Below are 18,383 nucleotides of genomic sequence, written 5' to 3' on the forward strand. Positions count from 1 at the left end.
TGATTTAATAAATATTTGTAACAAAAGGTTTAGCAAAAGGAAAAAGATTTGAACATTATAAAAACATGGAGGATGTAAGGTAGTACAATTATATTGATTCTAAAAATATGATATCTATATATATTTACTTATTATCTTTCAATAATGTATAAATTAGAGAAAGAAAAAAATCATACATACAACCCCAAAATAGATCAAATCTAATAAAAATCAGTGTCAGGAATAGCTTCCTGTTCATAGGGCATATTTCCCTCAGAAAAAAAATGTCACTTTCAAAACATAAGAAATGAGAGACTATTACTGTGTATACTCCAGTTCTTAATCCTCATTAGCTTAGAAATAATTGCCAGTAATAGTGGTATATGTATAAGTTTGCTTTGAAGATGAGGCTGAATAGTTTCCTTATCTGATACTTCTCATTTTAATTTCATTTTTTGTTCCTGTTGTTTTTGAAAATTTCTCCTTTAGAGACTCAGGTGATACTACACGGCCAACCCACAGAGGCATTTAAAATGAAAAATGAAGTCTGTGTAAAAGGTGAGCACGTGGTGAATCTCATATCCTCTGCCCTTATGTGGGTGATAGAAATAATTACTTCCAGACATATCATTGCACTGGGCACAGTTGGCACACGGGAGTCGGCCAGGTGTTGGATGTGATAGGAAATGTGCTGCCTGATTAGAAGGACTGGAATCCAAGTACAGCAACATTCTCTCTTAAATGAGATGAGGGGTGGGAATTTAAAGATGCCATTTAATTTTTCATCTGTGGCCAACACATGCCAGTGTTTCAAGATGACTTTGTTAATCACATGGGACTATTCAGTGCATGTGGTAATGAAAGGACAGAAAAATATTTTTCTCAAACAAAGCAAACACGGTCCAACTCAGTTCTGGTGCTATCGGTTCAGATGTTTTTTTCTTTCATTCTCTTGGTTTAGTCATTCTTACGACTGCATGAAAACATTTTGTTTTGTTTTTATTTGAAGTTAAATAATTTTTGCAGATATTAAGATCTTCATTCTACTATGTCTTTTTCAGTTTGAAAGCTCTCTAGTTTGTATGACTACTTTGGGCATCTTATCACCCAAAAGTGCCATGGAGCTCAGCATTCTTCACCTGGAAGTTGAAAACCTTTTCCCAAAATACATATCATACACATAAGATCATTGAATTTACCTTGTCATTCAATTTTCAATTACTTATTGGTTTTTTATTCTTGGCACATATTAAGAATTTATAAATAATCACAATATCTGCCATTTCCTGGGAATTTGCAATAGGTCAAGCACTTTGTCAAGTATTTTATATGCATAATCTCATCATTTAAGTGTCATAATAACTTTTTAAAACTGATACTATTATTACTAACATTACTATTTTAGATGGGGGAAAGACTTGCTTAGAGAAGTTTCATAAGCTAGTTTAGGCCATGTAGCATGGAAGTGGGGGGATCTACAAATTTTTCTGAAATCAAAACCTATAGTTTCAATCACTTTGATAGATGCATTGATTTATGTCTTTTTCCTATATAATTGTTCTCAAAGTCCTTTTGGGCAGTTCATGAGGCAAAACATTTTATTAAAAATAGTAACTATCGGTTATTACTTTCTCATTAATATTAAGAACACAAAAATTTAACTAACATGATTTCATATTCCACATCACCACCACTTTTGAGAAACTACTAACAATGAGTTTTAATGCGGCCTTGAAGAGAAATACTCTCAATTATCTAAAAATGTTATTAGAATAATCCCTCTTTTCCAACTACATATTTGTTGAGACAAGATTTTCTTAATATGCTGCAACTAAAAGAAAATATCACAACAGGTGCATGGAGAACCAGACACAATTGATTATCCAACCAGTTTATTAAAACAGAGACTTTATAGATCTTAAGAAAATATAAAACAATGATACTCTTTTTACTTTCTAATTGCGAAAACATTGTTAAATTTCATGAAAATGTTATTTATGTTAGTATGATTTATTGTTTGTTTTAACTGAATTAATAATTAGGTTTTTAAAATACATTTTAATTTCTGGTTCTTTCAATATTGATAAATACACACAACATAAACAAAAGCTTTCAATAACTATTAATATAAAGTGATTCTGAAATGAAATATTTTGGGAACCACTTTGCCAGCACCTTCCCCCAGAGACACCTCAGTTCTGCTCTTGTTCCTGCATATGATTCAAAGAAATATTATATTTTCCCTTTTATTCATGTAGCCAAACCCAAGCCTTCCAACAGAGGTAATGTGATAATGCTGACAGCACAATGACTTTTAGGTAGGTTGAATTTTCTTCACCAGCCTAAGGATACTGAAATATATCTTGAAAGAAATTAAGAACCTTGATGCTTTATAGATTAGGGAACAACATAATTAGAATTAAGCATTAAAGATGTTTTTTGAGTTGGGTTATGTAGATGAACTGTCAAGGAGACTAATTGGGATACTATTTTATTAGTAAAGGTCAGAAAGAGAATGAATGGAAAAGACTAATTAAAGTCATAAACAATGACTGGCACAAAATTGAAGTTTTGTAGCTAGTTACAGGGAAAAAAAGGCTTCAGTGCCATGATAACAACTTAGAAGTGAATATCATATTGATATACCGGGCATACAGGAGAGATACACACATATTACACTGGAAATTTGAGGCATTTTACTGTACTTTTCAAAATTTTATTATCACAATTACCATGAAAACTGATAATAAAAATTGAAGATGCTTTGTAAATAAAAATGAAAAATATTATTTTTTGTAAACATAGAACTCAACATAAATTTTTTTGTGGGGGAAGGGGTACTGGAGATTGAACTCCACAAACTGAGTCACATCCCCAGCTCTATTTTTTTAATATTTATTATTATTTTTTTTAGTTGTAGTTGGTCACAATATCTTGATTTCATTTATTTATTTTTATGTGGTGCTTAGAATTGAACCCAGGGTCTCACACGTTGGAGGAGAGCACTCAACCGCTGAGCCACAACCCCAACCCCACTAGCTCTATTTTGTATTTGAGTAGAGACAGAGTGTCACTGAGTTGTTTAGAACTTGGCTAAACTGCTGAGGCTGGCTCTGAACTCTTGGTCCTCCTGCCTCCACTTCCCGAGGCACTGAGATTGCAGGTGTGTGCCACCATGCTGGCCTCAACATAAATATTTTTTTTTCTGTATCTTTTTTTAATTGATTTTTTAAAAAATAAATGATAGCAGAATGCATTATAATTCTTATTACATGTATACAGCACAATTTTCATATCTCTGGTTATATATAAAGTATGTTGACCCCAATTCATGTCTTCATACATGTACTTTGGATAATGATGTAGATCATATTCCACCACCATTGCTAATCCCCTGCCCCCTCCTTTTCCCTCCCACCCCTCTGCTCTATCTAGAATTCATCAATTCCATGCTCCCTCTCCCTACCCCACTATGAGTAAGCCTCCTTATATCAGAGAAAACATTTGGCATTTGTTTTTTGGGGATTGGCTAACTTCACTTAGCATTATCTTCTCCAATGCCATCCATTATCAGCAAATGCCATGATTTTATTCTCTTTTATTGCTGAGTAAAACTCCATTGTGTATATATGCCACATTATTTTTTTATTCATTCATCTACTGAAGGGCGTCTAGGTTGGCTCCACAGTTTAGCTATTGTGAATTGTGCTGCTATAAACATTGATGTGGCTGTGTGCTTGTAGTATGCTGTTTTTAAGTCTTTTGCCAAAGAGAGGAGATAGCTGGGTCAAATGGTGGTTCCATTCCCAGTTTTCCAAGGAATCTCCATACTGCTTTCCAGATTGGCTGCAACAATTTGCAGTCCCACCAGCAATGTATGAGTGTAACTTTTCCCCACGTCCTCACCAATACTTATTATTGTTTATCTTCATAATAGCTGCCATTCTGACTGGAGTGAGATGATACCTTACATCTCTAATTGCTAGAGATGATGATCATTTTTTCATATATTTGTTATTGATTATATATCCTGTTCTGAGAAGTGTCTGTTCAGGTCCTTGGCCCATTTTTTGATTGGGTTTTTTTTTGGTCCTTAGCTTTTTGAGTTTTTTATATACCCTAGAGATTAGTGCCCTATCTGATGTGTGAGAGGTAAAACTTTGCTCCCAGGATGTAGGCTTTCTGTTCACCTCACAGATTTTTAAAACAAATATCATTACTAATTATAGAAAAGTATGGGGGATTTCTTCTCCAACTTTTTCCCCATAATGTATGCTCCCCTAGACAAGAGCACCACTTTTGTTCACTGTTGAATCCACTATATTCTAGATGAGTACTTGGCATATGGCAGATACTTAAAAAATATTTAGTGATGTTCAGTAAATATTTAGTGAATTAAAAGTTCTCTTAGAGCAAACCAGTCAGGATGTATTTAAGCAAGAAAATAAATTAAAGATATCTGGTAATCTAAGTTGACTTTTCTTGGAAAGATGAGATTCTGAAATTCCAAACAGACTGCTCAGTATGTGAAAGTTTGGGATTTAAAGACCAAAGAATGATGGATACTTGGCATTCTAATAGAGAGCGTCAATTCCTCATCCTTAATGAATACAGGTTAGATAGAGGTGCAAGCAGGACCTCCTTAGGGACAAAATATCACAGTTTAAATTACAGCTATACCATATATTATCAATTTATTTCTCATATTATTGTACTTTAGTATCAGCAAATCGAATTCAGCTGTGCCTTTGAGGATTTGAAGGAGGAGTCGTAACAGTGTCTTACTGAAAAAGTGGGATTTGAAGTTCTACCTCCAAGATTCAGTAAGATTGGGCAAATTTTTGTCTGTACTAAGCTATTTTATAGTTTTGAATTACTCCTTACATAGGAAACAGAGCCATCTAGAATGTCCATTTTTAGCTTCTTAGAATACATTTTGCTTTTTCCATAGAGTCCAGGTAAAAAAGATCCATGTGGAAGACAGGTTGGTGTTTGTCAAACTAAAGGATAAAAAAGTCCTCAGAATCCAGCACTCTGAAGAAGCCTTCAAAGAACAGGCAAAGATTTCAATAACAAAACAGTGTGCAGTGTTTATTTCTGACAATGGGAGATTTACCCACTTCTTCCTCAAAAACCTCAGCTTTGGTGAAGGTCATATCATTCCATTTTTCATTCCCAAGTCAACAGAAAGAAGTAAATGTGATGTTGAGGTGAGATAAAATTAAAAAGGATGAATGTGACATAGTCCTTTCTTCAGGTTCCATATTATCTGTCCCCATGTGTCTACCTCAATGCTGGGGAAGATCAGATGTCTCAAGTTCCCACATGAGTCTGTGTCTTCTTTTCATTATGGGAGGTAGTCATGGACGAAGATGTCTGAAAACAGGCATGTTCCAATACGTTCTAGGTCGATATAAGTCGACATATTGGTCTTTTAACATGGTTGGTAACCTAATAAACAAAAATTAAAACTTTGAGGTTGATGCTCAGATACAATTTTAAAAACAAAAACAGGAAATGTAAATTCCTGAGATATATACACATTGACTCAATTTTTATACATTATTTTGCATTGATTCTTTAGCTGTTATTGAGAGGGATTATTTTTCAATGAATAATGGCTGTGTAAAAATCTATCTAATACAACTTTAATGATTTTATAGAGTAGAAAGGAGAAAATTCTGAATACTTAAGGAAATAGTATAACCAATATTTCCCACTTGTCATAATTCAATAGCTTTTACCTCTAATCATAACATCACTGAGCTATGAAAAATGAATATAAAACACAAAACAGGTAGCAAGGATTATTATTTAATGAAAGCAATAATATATCCCTTACTCTGTTCCAGAATAAATAATTTCAATAGATAAAAAAATGCTTTAAAGTAACAGTGCATTAATTTTTTTAACAGTTATCTACAGAAAGTCAAACTACCTTGACCATATTTTAAGCCTTAATTATTCAACATCAGTTTTTGATTTACTTATAACAGGGAGAGTTTAGTTTGATTTTTCATTAATTAGTATTTTTTAAATCTCGTGACTTCATCTGAGATTGTCTAGCTATATGAAAAATATTTTCAATAGTTTTCTTTTTAAATTGATGTAATCTCTATTCTTTTATAATCTTTGAACTATTCACTTTCATTGAGATTAGTAACTATCATTCTGTTCTTCTTTTTAAATTCTATAAACCAGGAGGAAATGAGCCAATCATTGATCTAGCATCTCTAGAATAAAGTACATGTCTTTTTATCCAATCCCTTGAGTAATTAATTTTTGCATTCTGCTTCTCAGGACTAGTGTATTTATGTCTCTAAAATATAAAGTATTTAGAGTAAGACTTATGTTATTCCAAAGACTCAACCTTTTATAAACATGATTCATTGTTACAAAGCTTCACAAATGTTAATAAATAAATCTCCTCTTTTATCCAGTGATTAGAGCTTTTTTTTGGTATATATATAAAAATGAGACATTTTATCATACTTCATGAAGATAATCCTGGGCACCCTGAGTGGCAACATTTTGGTCAGTCTTTACAGTTCCTAACCTCTGAGTAGAAATGGAAATATGAGACTTTCAAGGTGCTATTTTATAATAATCATAGAGCTCTATTTCATTGTTGAGATAGAAATCCAATTGTCTCATTTTATCACATTTACTCAAAGTGATAAAAGGAATATGATTAATTCCAAGGACTGACTCACCCATTTTGTTTAGTGGCATTCATAAATATTTGCTTGAATCCCCTAATGTTATAATAACATGATCAACTTCAAGCCTAATGAAAAGAAAAGAAAAGAGAGAAGAGGTATGAGAAAAAGGTGAGGCAAGGCACAGTGAGGTAAGGGAGGATTCATTTGGCATTAGATTTACCCTGACTTCCATAAATTTAGAAAGGAAGAATGCAATACTAGCATAACTTGTCTATTTTAGCACAATTACAGAAACACTGCAAGAAATTGACATACTGTTTTAATTCTGTAAATTACTAAAACAAACTGAGGATTGAGAATTCTAGAAAAATAAAGTCATTATCTCTGATTCCAATTAAAAGGGATTCCAAATGTAATATCCAAGGAAAAGATATGCAGAAAACAGGATTTTATGTGAGAACATAGGCTTTCAGGGATAAAAAGGGATCACCAAACTGAAAGATTGGCAGAAAGACATTGGCATGCCATTCATTTCTTTCAAAAAAACAAACAAGAGTTTCTTTCAGAAAACACTGGTACAAAAAGATATCATGATTATCAGATTTTAATAAATATTTTCCCAATATATCTTGAATGTCCTTTTACAGATGGCATACAGAATGCCTTTTTACAGTACCCCATATTATTTGCCCCATTATCTAATGTAAAAGCTGGGTAACTCTTTGTCCTCAGCACAAAACCTGTCACTTAGATTTTACTAATTAAATGCACCCAGAATGGACATTGTTTTGAAAGACATCAGTGTGAAAACTCCATTTGTTATATGGGTGTCAACTTGTGGAAAACAAACTCAATCTTAAAAACCTGCAATGACAGCGATCATACTGTAAATTGTGCTGTTTTTAGGATCTTGTGGTCAGTGTCCACCATGGTGAGCTTCAGTGCCAACACTCAGCATCAGAGCAATTTCCTCTGAGTACTGTTAGACAGTGTGAAGCATTGTGTAGCTTTGAGTGCCAATTCCCTGGTGCAGTGTTTCTGAAGAATCTGTGAAATGTCTAACATCCTTCAATAAATTACAGAGCACGAGCAACAAAAACACTTATGCACACAGTGCTGTGGTTAGTGTTTAGTTTGTCATTCTCATGAGTTCAGGTGTCCGAAGTGGGGTCCTCAATGTGATGATGTGGGAAGTGATGGTATCTGTAAGAGGTAGGCCTAGTTGGAGGTCTTTAGTTCAGCAGGGGGTGCCATTCTTAGAATAGAGTGAAGGCCTCCTGGAGTGAGTTCTGGAGATACCCAGTTATGCAACCTGAGACAGAACTCGGAATCACTCTCTGGTTCCCCTTCACTCTTGGATGCACACTTGCCTCCACCATGAGGATTTTGCCAGAGCTGAACTGACATCAGATCTGGCAACATGCCCCAAATCTCCAGACTGAGCTTCATACATCTCTTTTTCTCAGTACTTTGTTATAGTAACAGAAAATGGACTCACACATACTTTTTCTTCTTCATCTTCTCTACATACTCACACATATGTGTGTTTTGCAAGAAATATATTATTATTCTTCTTTCAATATATGAAAGTTGTCTTTTCCTTCATCAAGGCATTTGTTCTAAATTGTGAATTGGTGTCTGACTAATATATGAATATTTTAGATATGTAAGGTTGAATAGCTTTTGGTGATAGAGTAGTGAACTGTATAACTACATAACAACTGACTGTAGGTCAATTGCATTTCAGTTCCAGGGAACATATATGAAATCTTTGATATGAATGTCAGTCTTTGTTGGCTCAAGAGATCCTGTAATGAAGGGTTTCTCACAAGGATAGATAATGCCAGGTTAAAAACACAAAAACAACAACTCTTGGTGTATTATGAAATGAAAAAGTGTTTTGAAAGCATCTAAGTAGCCAGCCCAAGTAAGTGGCACTATTTAAGTCAATGGATTTGTGTCTTAAGAATTATGTGAGAATCTGCTTAGTTTAGAGAAATGGACACAGGCAGAATGATATTTAAACCACTGTAATGGCCAGAGGTGCTAGAGAAAACCAATGCTCTAAGTAAACAGGGATTTTCTTGACCTGCTTTCTCAATAATTCTGTATTTCAATGATCTAGGGAAAGGCTATGAAGTGGTGAAAGAGGAGTGAGAACACAAGATTCAGAAACAGAGAATAAAGTAAAATATAAGCCCGGGATTTCTGGGGAACAGAAGAATCTTTACCTATGAATAAAGTTCAGAGATTTTTGTTGTTGGTGGAGGTGGTTAATCTTTCTAAATAAAATCTGAAACAGACTTTATAATTCATCATTGCAGTACATTTTAAAAATTCACAATTTCCACCAGAAAAAGATGAATATGCTTAGGCTTTCTATAATTTTAATCTCTGATCTTTCACTGCTTCCTAGCCTTTCCCTAGATCATTGAAACACAGAATCATTGAGAAAGCAGGTCAAGAAAATCCCTATTTACTTAGAGCATTCGTTTTCTCTAGCACCTCTGGCCATTACAGAGGTTTAAATATCATTCTGCCTGGGTCCATTTCTCTAAACTAGGCAGATTCTCACATAATTCTTAAGTCACAAATCCATTGACTTAGATAGTGCCACTTACTTGGGCTGGCTACTTACACTTTTTTATTTCATAATACACCAAGAGTTGTTGTTTTTGTGTTTTTAACCTGGCATTATCTATCTTTGTGAGAAACCCTTCATTACAGGATCTCTTGAGCCAACAAAGGCTGACATTCATATCAAAGATTTCATATATGTTCCCTGGAACTGAAATGCAATTGACCTACAGTCAGTTGTTATGTAGTTATACAGTTCACTACTCTATCACCAAAAGCTATTCAACCTTACATATCTAAAATATTCATATATTAGTCAGACACCAATTCACAATTTAGAACAAATGCCTTGATGAAGGAAAAGACAACTTTCATATATTGAAAGAAAAATAATATATTTCTTGCAAAACATACATATATGTGTGTGTGCGCACACACACACACACACACACACACACACACACACACACACACACATATATTTCCCTGTAAGAAAGCATAGAGCTGCTTTTATGTAAGGTCCTGGGTAGTATGAAGTTCAAGGGTTGGCAGGATTTCCAAAATAAGAATCTTAAGGGAGTGTCTGTATTGTAGCATAAAACTTAGGGATTGGCTCAATTTCAGAGATACAGGACTAATGTCTTTGGAAGGGATGACTACTGAAGAAAACTTACTACTAAATGTGTCGACAAGCTTAAAAGTCAATTCTGTGCTTCTTGGTTTGAAATTGAGCCTAAATAAGAGTCAATCAGTCTTTTATTCACTTGAGTTTGACAAATAATAAGTAATATTTTATTCCAATCCTGGAAACCATGGTCAACTAGCCTTGAAGGGAGAGAAAAGCACTCCTAAACCATCCAGCAGACTGTTAGATTCACAGAATGATAACAATTTTATCCAAATAAATCTTTTCTCTAATACCCAGTACTTTCTCAGTTGTTTCAGAATATTTTTACATATTGAAGATAAGAAGCCAGCTAAAAAATGCCAAACTGGTTTTCCTTTGAAAGAAATGCATGTGTGAACTTGCAGTTTATAGGCAGTTGTACTTTTGGATTATTTGTCTATTTCCTGTCGTTTAGGGTCACAGAAAAAGCTGCATTTAAAATTTATATTTTCTCACATTTTGTAAGCCAATGAACTCATTTCTATATACACAGAAAAATGCTTGCTAAATTTATATTCCATTCATAATTTTTTTTAAAAAATGCAAGCAAACTAAAGATGGACAGGAATTTTCAATTACAGAGGAGAGAGAACTCTTATGGTTTGAATATGATATGCCCTCTAAAATTTTCATGTTAGGAAATGCAGAAATGTTCAGAGGTGAAATTATTAGATATGAGAGTCTTAACCAGTCAGTTGATGAATCCATTACATAGATGGATAATTTGAATAAATTACTGGATGGTCATAGAGGCAAGTAGAGTGTGGCTGGAGGAAGTAAGTCACTGGGGGTTTATATTTTGTCACTGGCTCTTCTTTTTCTCTCTCTCTCTACTTCCTGGCTGTGAAATGAACTGAGCAGCTTTCCTTTGCTACATCTTTCTGCTATGATGTTCTGCCTCATCTCAGGTCCATAACAATAGAGTTGGCCAATCATGGACTAACCCTCTGAAACCAAGAGTCAAAATAAACTTTTCCTCCTCTAAACCATTCTTGACAGTATTTTGTTCCCAACAATGAAAACTAACAAAGAAATGGGTACTGAGGAGTGAGGCCTTTTCTGTGACTAACCTGGCCACATAGTTCAGAAGTCTCTGAAATTGGTTTATGGGAGGAGTTTGGAAAACATTGGATATGCAGACTGGAGAAGCCTTAGAATATTGTAAGCAGAGCTTAATGGTCAATTTGGTGGAAGCTCAGAAAACCAACATGCTAATAAGAATGTAGAGAGTAAAGATTGTGCTTATGAGCTTTCAGATGGGAAAGATAACTCTATCGGAAAGTGCAATGTAGGCTATTCATGTTGCATCCTGGCAAATTGCTTTTTTCTGTTTTGTCCATGTGCTGAGACATTTTAAAGGCGATTGACTAAGTAATTTTGCATAGGAAATTCCAAGTCAGTACAGCATTCAGACAGCAACATGGGTATTAAAATACTCAGTATTTTATAGAAACAGTAGGAAAAAAGGCTTGAAGGCATCTCAGAAATCACCAAGACTATGGCAGGTTCAAGGGAATAAAACTGAAAACTCATTGAAGAGATCATGAAGGCACCATACTTATACTTTCTTTTAGGAAGGTGTTTCCCCAGAATCTATTTCACTGTGCTCAGCCACCCAGACACTTAGAGGCTGTTGCAGACATGGTCCAATAGAACCCAGTCATTGCTCAAGACCTGGGTGTCATCCATGTTGTGTTGGTTTTGCAAGAATGCAAGATTGTAGTATTAGGGGTCATGGAGGTTTCTATCAAATTTCTACAGGAGGCCTTGGAGGCCAAGTAGTAGGGTTGGAAACTCTGTATGAAGGCCTTGGGAGAACAATGCATAAAGCCATGAGAATGAATCTGAAGCTAGATGGAGAGCCCAGGGATTAAGAGATTCCAGTAATGAGGAATATCTGCCAAGAAAAGCTGCTGATTGTGTACAGAGACAGATTAAGAAACAGATCAGGTGGACCACAACTAGCAAGGCCATAGGGTTGGGCTGTCAAAGTCTTTTGGAGATCACATCTCACCGCATTTGCCCCAGATATGGAGTTATTGGACCTAACATTTGTCTGATTCAATTGTAGTCTTGCTTTAGTCTCATCCCTTATTTCTATACCCCTATTCTTACTTTTTGGAGTAAGACTGTTTACTCTGTGCCATATATTGGATATATAAATAACTTGCTTTTGATCTTTATAAGGACTCACAGCCAAAAGTTTTCCTTGTGTCTCAGAGAAGACCTCGAACTTAGTTTTTTGGGCAATGCTATTACTGTTAAGGTTATGGGAACACTAAATGCACTTTGCATTCTTAAAACTTACTACATAAACAATATAAGTGAGTAAATAAGAATACAATATTGTCCACGTTAATAGACATATCAATAACATACAAGGTAATCAAAAGAAAAACACTACAACATGAAATGGGGAAAGATAGAAATAAGCTTTCCCCAAAGTAAAAGATATATTAATAGAAAATAAGTATATAAAATAAACTCAATATTTTTGTTCATAAAGGAAGTATAAATAGTTACTACCATGACAAACAGCTTAACCAGAAAGGTCAAATTTATAAAGACCAATGGGACTAAATAGAGATGAGTTTCTGGATCATCCACAATTCTTATGCATTGTTACTGAGAATGTAAAAATAGTATAATTCCTTTGGGAAAAGTTCTGAGAGTTTATTTTAAATTGAAACATACAATAATTCTATGACCCAGAAATTATTCTAAGGATTTATCTTATAAAAATGAAAGCATATGTCCATAAAACTTGAAAAATGTCCACAGCAACTTTATTTATAATAGGTCAATACTTGAAATAATCCAGGTATATACTGAAAGTAGAATAAATACATTGTGCTAATCCAAAGGGTATAAGCTATAGTAATTAGAAGAGATAAAATATTAATACAAACATGTGAAAAAATACCTCAAAAACATCATGTTTAATGAAAGATGCCTCACAAAAAGTAAGTATTGTGCAATCCATTTGCATGAAATTCTAGGAAAGAAAACTAATCTATGTTTGGAAACGCTAGACCAGCATTTGCTTCTGGTGGGAGAATAGGAGCAGGGATCTACTGGTAAAGGGCATGAGGGATCTTTCTAGGGCAGTAGTAATGTTTACATCTTGGTGACAGCATGGATTACACAGGTGTATATATTTATCAATGCTTAACAAATGCTAAATTTTAAATTTGTGCATTTTTTAAACCATTTGTCTCAAAAGAAAAATAAAGACTATTTGAAAATGTTGAACTCCTGTTTATAATGTGCATGCTGAAATTTAAGGGTAAAGTGTATTGATGTCTGCATCTTACTTTGACCTCCTGACAGATTTATAGAAGAATGGAGGCCTATATAATAAAATCAATGTCATAAAAATTAAATGTAGACTTTAATGGATACATGAATATTTACTATATAATTCTTTTACTTTGTAAATGCTCAAAATTTTAAACAGGGAAAATGTTATGAAAAAAAGCAATGAAGGCAGCAAGAAAAGGTTTACTTTATTTAGCTTTTTAACTTAAGAATTAGACAAATCAGTAAATATACAGTAGTAAAAAGAACAATCAAATATGCTTAAAAAGGTTTATGTAAATGAGATTAATGGAACATTATTATACCTGCTATTAGTTTCTTTGAATATTTAATGTATGGATTTTTTTCACAGGCTGCATACTTTTTTACTATGCTAACGAGTCACCTTACCTTTCACAATTGGAAATCAGAGTTAAAATGAAAGGTGCCTCACATTTAAACTGGCTGAAAACTTAGAAGTTATTAATTTTAAAAAAATTGGTTAAATTTTAATTGAAAAACTGAAGTGACATGATGAAAGTCATTACTCTGAATAACAGAATGAGTCAAGGACAAATGTTGTGTGAGTACTGGCACTACCCTTCCTAATATGGTACACTGACTTTTATTGAACAGCTAAGTTTAAAATTTGTGTTAAAAACCATATAAAATTATCTAAAGCCTCTGATTATAACCAAATAAATAAAAGTTATCTTTTAATTAAAGCATAAACGCAGAAACAGAAGACATTAATTGTGATTCCATTTCAATATATTATGTTAGTCTGTAAACATTGTAAGTTCTAAATAATACCATTACATCACACACACACACACACACACACACACACACACACACGCATGCATGTTCTTTCCTAGAATCAGGAATATTAAAACGAGTCTTTTTTTTTACAGTGATATAATAATAATCAGTCAATACAATAGAGAAATACATACCTACTACTTTTAAAACATGGGAAACACTCTATAATAGAGTTATATATTCCCACAACTACCACACAAAAAGCACTTTTACAAAAATGTCTTAAATATGGTGTAATTTGATTTTTGCATAAAAAAGCACCTGCTTCAAGATGGCCTTGTTTTTAAACTAAAGTTCTTACTTGCCTTTTACTGTTTGGATGGTGAATGAATGTGGTTCGAAGGTTAACAACTCTTTTAGCTCTCTCCATTTTCTTTTGAAGTGAATTCCTGTAAGTGAGGTCAGTGAGTTTGGTTTATTTCTATCCTCTTTAGGTAAGATGATTGTGTTCTCATATTTGATAACATTTGACTGTAAAACTTGTCTGATGATTTCCTGTAAAATAGGAGAGTGAATAGAATTTCTATATTTTTGTTAACTTTATAAACCTTTGAAAAAATACCATATCTCTAGAAAGAAAACAATTGGGTGCATTCCATGTTCTCAAAGATTACCTTTTCCTCATATTTCAGCATGAAGTAGAATAGCTTGGGGTAAATTCAAATATTTTTTTCAGCTCATTGCCCTCAAAATCTGATTCAGATAATTTTTGAGGTGAAGGCTTCCACACCTGGGATTGAAGAATCATTGTTTTAAGAATCCCTGCAATAGCAGGATTTGGTGGTAATATTACACTGTAATCCTGGTAGCTCAGGAGGCTGAGGCAGGGGAAATCACAAGTTAAAAGTCAGTCTTAGCAACATAGTGAGGCTCCAAGCAACTTAGTGAGAACTTATTTCAAATTTTTTTTTAAAAAGAATTTGTGAGGTGAAATAGAGAGCCTACATCTTGGGAGCAAATTTTTACCCCTCACACATCAGGTGGAGCACTAATCTCTAGAGTATATAAAGAACTTAAAAAGTTAAGCACCAAAAAATACAAATAACCCAATCAATAAATGGACCTCTTCTTCTCAGAAGAGAATATACAATCAATCAAAAAATAGATGAAAAAAAATCATCTTTAGTAATTACAGAAATGCAAATCAAAAACCACTCTAAGATATCATCTCTCTCTAGTCAGAATGGCAGCTATTATGAAGATAAACAACAACAAGTGTTGGCGAGGATGTGGGGAAAAAGGCATTGCTCATGGGACTGCAAATTGGTGCGGCCAATATGGAAAGCAGTTTGGAGATTCCTTGGAAAATTTGGAATGGAATCACCATTTGACTCAACTATTCCTTTCTTAGGTCTATACCCAAAGGACTTAAAAACAGCATACTATAGGGACACAGTCACATCAATGTTTATAGCAGCACAATTCACAATAGCTAAACTGTGGAACCAACCTAGATGCCCTTCAGTGGATGAAAAAAAAAATGTGGCATATATACACAATGGAATATTACTCAGCAATAAAAGAGAATAAAATCAAGGCATTTGCAAGTAAATAGATGGAGTTAGAGAAGATAATGCTAAGTGAAGTTAGCCAATACCCAAAAAATAAATGCTGAATGTTTTCTCTGATATAAGGTGACTGACTCATAGTGGGGTAGGGAGGGGGAACACGGGAGGAATAAACAATGTGTTTATAGGGCAGAGGGTTTGAAGGGGAAAGGAAGGGACAGCAAGGATAATGGAATGTGATGAACATCATTATCCAAAGTACATGTATGAAGACACAAATTGGTGAGAACCTACTTTATATACAAACAGAGATATGAAAAATTGTGCTCTATATGTGTAATAAGAATTGTAATGCATTATGTTGTCATGTATTTAAAAACTAAAAGCAATTAAAAATAGGCTGGAAGCATTAAGCAGTCCTCCTGGGTTTAATCCCTGGTACCAAAAAAAAAAAGGAACAGCATCTCTGGGATCTTTAGAATTGATAGTACAGGATCTACAATCATATGCACAGTCTGCATGACCCCAACAGCAGTGACTACAGAAAAACATTTTACTCTTGTCTTAAATCTTCAAAGAAATCTCTGTTGAAAATTAAATTTTAAAAGATCCGAGTGACTACGTGTTCTGAAATCTCTGTCATAGTTCTCAACCCCAAATCCAGGCAAAATTCTGCTGCTGCTGATCCTTGCTTGGATGGCTGTATTTGAGGCTGTAGTCATTAGTTGGAGGCTGAATCAATCACTGTGAGTCTGCTCCTAATTTCAACTTTCCCCACCAAAAACGGAACCAACCTTAATTCAAAAATGTGTCTGGTGGTCCTGTCACTTTTATCCAGAATTAGCACAGAGAGCTTATTATGTCATGAGCTCTGACCATGCGCAGGATTATAGAGAGTGTATTTCCCAAGGAGGCTTGAGTGAGCAGGAGAAATAAAATCTAACACAAACCATGAACAAGTTCAGTAATATGAAAATGCAAAGTCAAAAGAAAAAAAATAGTGGTGTAAAGGAAGATTTAAAAAATACTTTGCATCCACTATATGGAAAGGAAAAAAAAAACATGTCCATGAAATAAAAACAAGTTTTTCATGATTTGAATAAATATGATCATCACTGGATAATAAAGTGAATCCTGAAGAAATCCAGTTAGTGAAACAGAAACTAGACTCTAGGTGTGCGCACATTTGCACCCCTTGGACATACACACAAGCAAACAAAGAAGGTTAAGGGGATGTTAAAATAGACACTTTGAATCAAGAACCCAGCTAGACCTTGATTTCAACTATAAGAGTTACTCTGTCTCTTACTAGCCATGAGACTTTAGACAAATTATTTCATGTGTCCAAGCCTCAAAATGTTCTTCTTAGTAAAATGGAAATCATGAACCTATTTGACATGGTCATTGAGAAAATATAGATAAAAACTTATGTAAAATGCCTAGTATCTGTCACATGGAAAATTCAATAAATGACAGTAGGATACAAACACTGAAGAGAGAACTTTAGAATTCACCATGCATTCATAGTAAATTGCTGAAAGTTAAAGAAACAGAAACAACCATAATGATACAAAGAAATAAGAGTTAAAATTACTTACCATACTAAGTGCATTGCCTATATTCATCTAATTCTTAAAACAAACCTGAGGTAAGTGCAAATTTGTTTTAGATGAAGATATTGAATCATAGAAGTGATCAGAACTTAGAGAAAAAAACAATTGAATTTTGGATAGGGATTACAACGTTCTAGACAAAATTAATAATGTATGATTTCTAAGGGAAAAAATCTGGCAAAATTCTACAACTCAAGAAAATAATAATTATGAAAATATATAAATAGGAGAGAAGAAATGCACCAACAACCAAAAAGCAAAAATATATTTTCATAACTGCTGACATCAGAATGACTTTCAAAATCTGCATGACAAAAAATTATAATTAATCAAGTTGGAATTTGGTTGCAAAGTTGAATGAGAAATATCTGTGCACTTCCCCAACACTTAAGAGTCCTTCTGCAAAGATCATTTGAGAAACCACATGTGGAAAGCTCACTGTTGGTAAATTTATAAAATCAACCTCATGCTAGAATTAAATTTAAAAGGCCGACAAAAATATAAGGTTTGGGTAAAAATATAATGATATATACAATTATTGTAGTGTGGCACATAAGCCACTCTTTCCCAGTATATTAAAAATTATTCAGTACAGCCTTAAATAACTCAGTACAGCCTTAGTATTGCTAACCCCATAATGGCAATAAAACACACTTCTACATTCCTTGGGGAAATATAGCATTGTTTTCTTTTTGAAAATAGGTACTTCACAGGCTGATTCCTTTGTAAACTCAACATTCATTGAAAGGGTCCTTTTTTCACTCATGTTTCATACACTTTGTGCAGTGATGACCAATTGTCAGTGATTTGCTTCAGTTTGTGGTCTTCCGAAGCTAGTTCACAATACTTGACTGAACTGTGATGATGCTTCTTCGATATTTAGTGGGCTCTCCAGGAAACTTTGTAATGACCTTGCTTATTTTTCAATGAAAAATGCACCATCTCATGTTATTTTGACATCCTTTGCAAATATACAATTATCTTCCTTTAAAGGAAGTTAAATTCAATTCAGATAGATGATGATGCTTTCCCAATTTAAATTTACAAATGAGGTAGCATAGTAAGATTATTATGCTGGACCCTTGGTATTTAGGGGCTCACATTCAAAGTAGTGTGCAGAAGAAAGACCATGAGCTGGTGGTGCAAAGATTAACTCTGACATAATAACTGTTTTTAGATATGCTGGGTAACAGTTTTCATTTTATTTATCAGCCTCATATTTTAAATTGACGTTTATGCTGGGCAATGTGTGAAATTA

The sequence above is a fragment of the Ictidomys tridecemlineatus genome, chromosome 4, assembly GCF_052094955.1.
Source record: "Ictidomys tridecemlineatus isolate mIctTri1 chromosome 4, mIctTri1.hap1, whole genome shotgun sequence".
Classification (NCBI taxonomy): Eukaryota; Metazoa; Chordata; class Mammalia; order Rodentia; family Sciuridae; genus Ictidomys; species Ictidomys tridecemlineatus.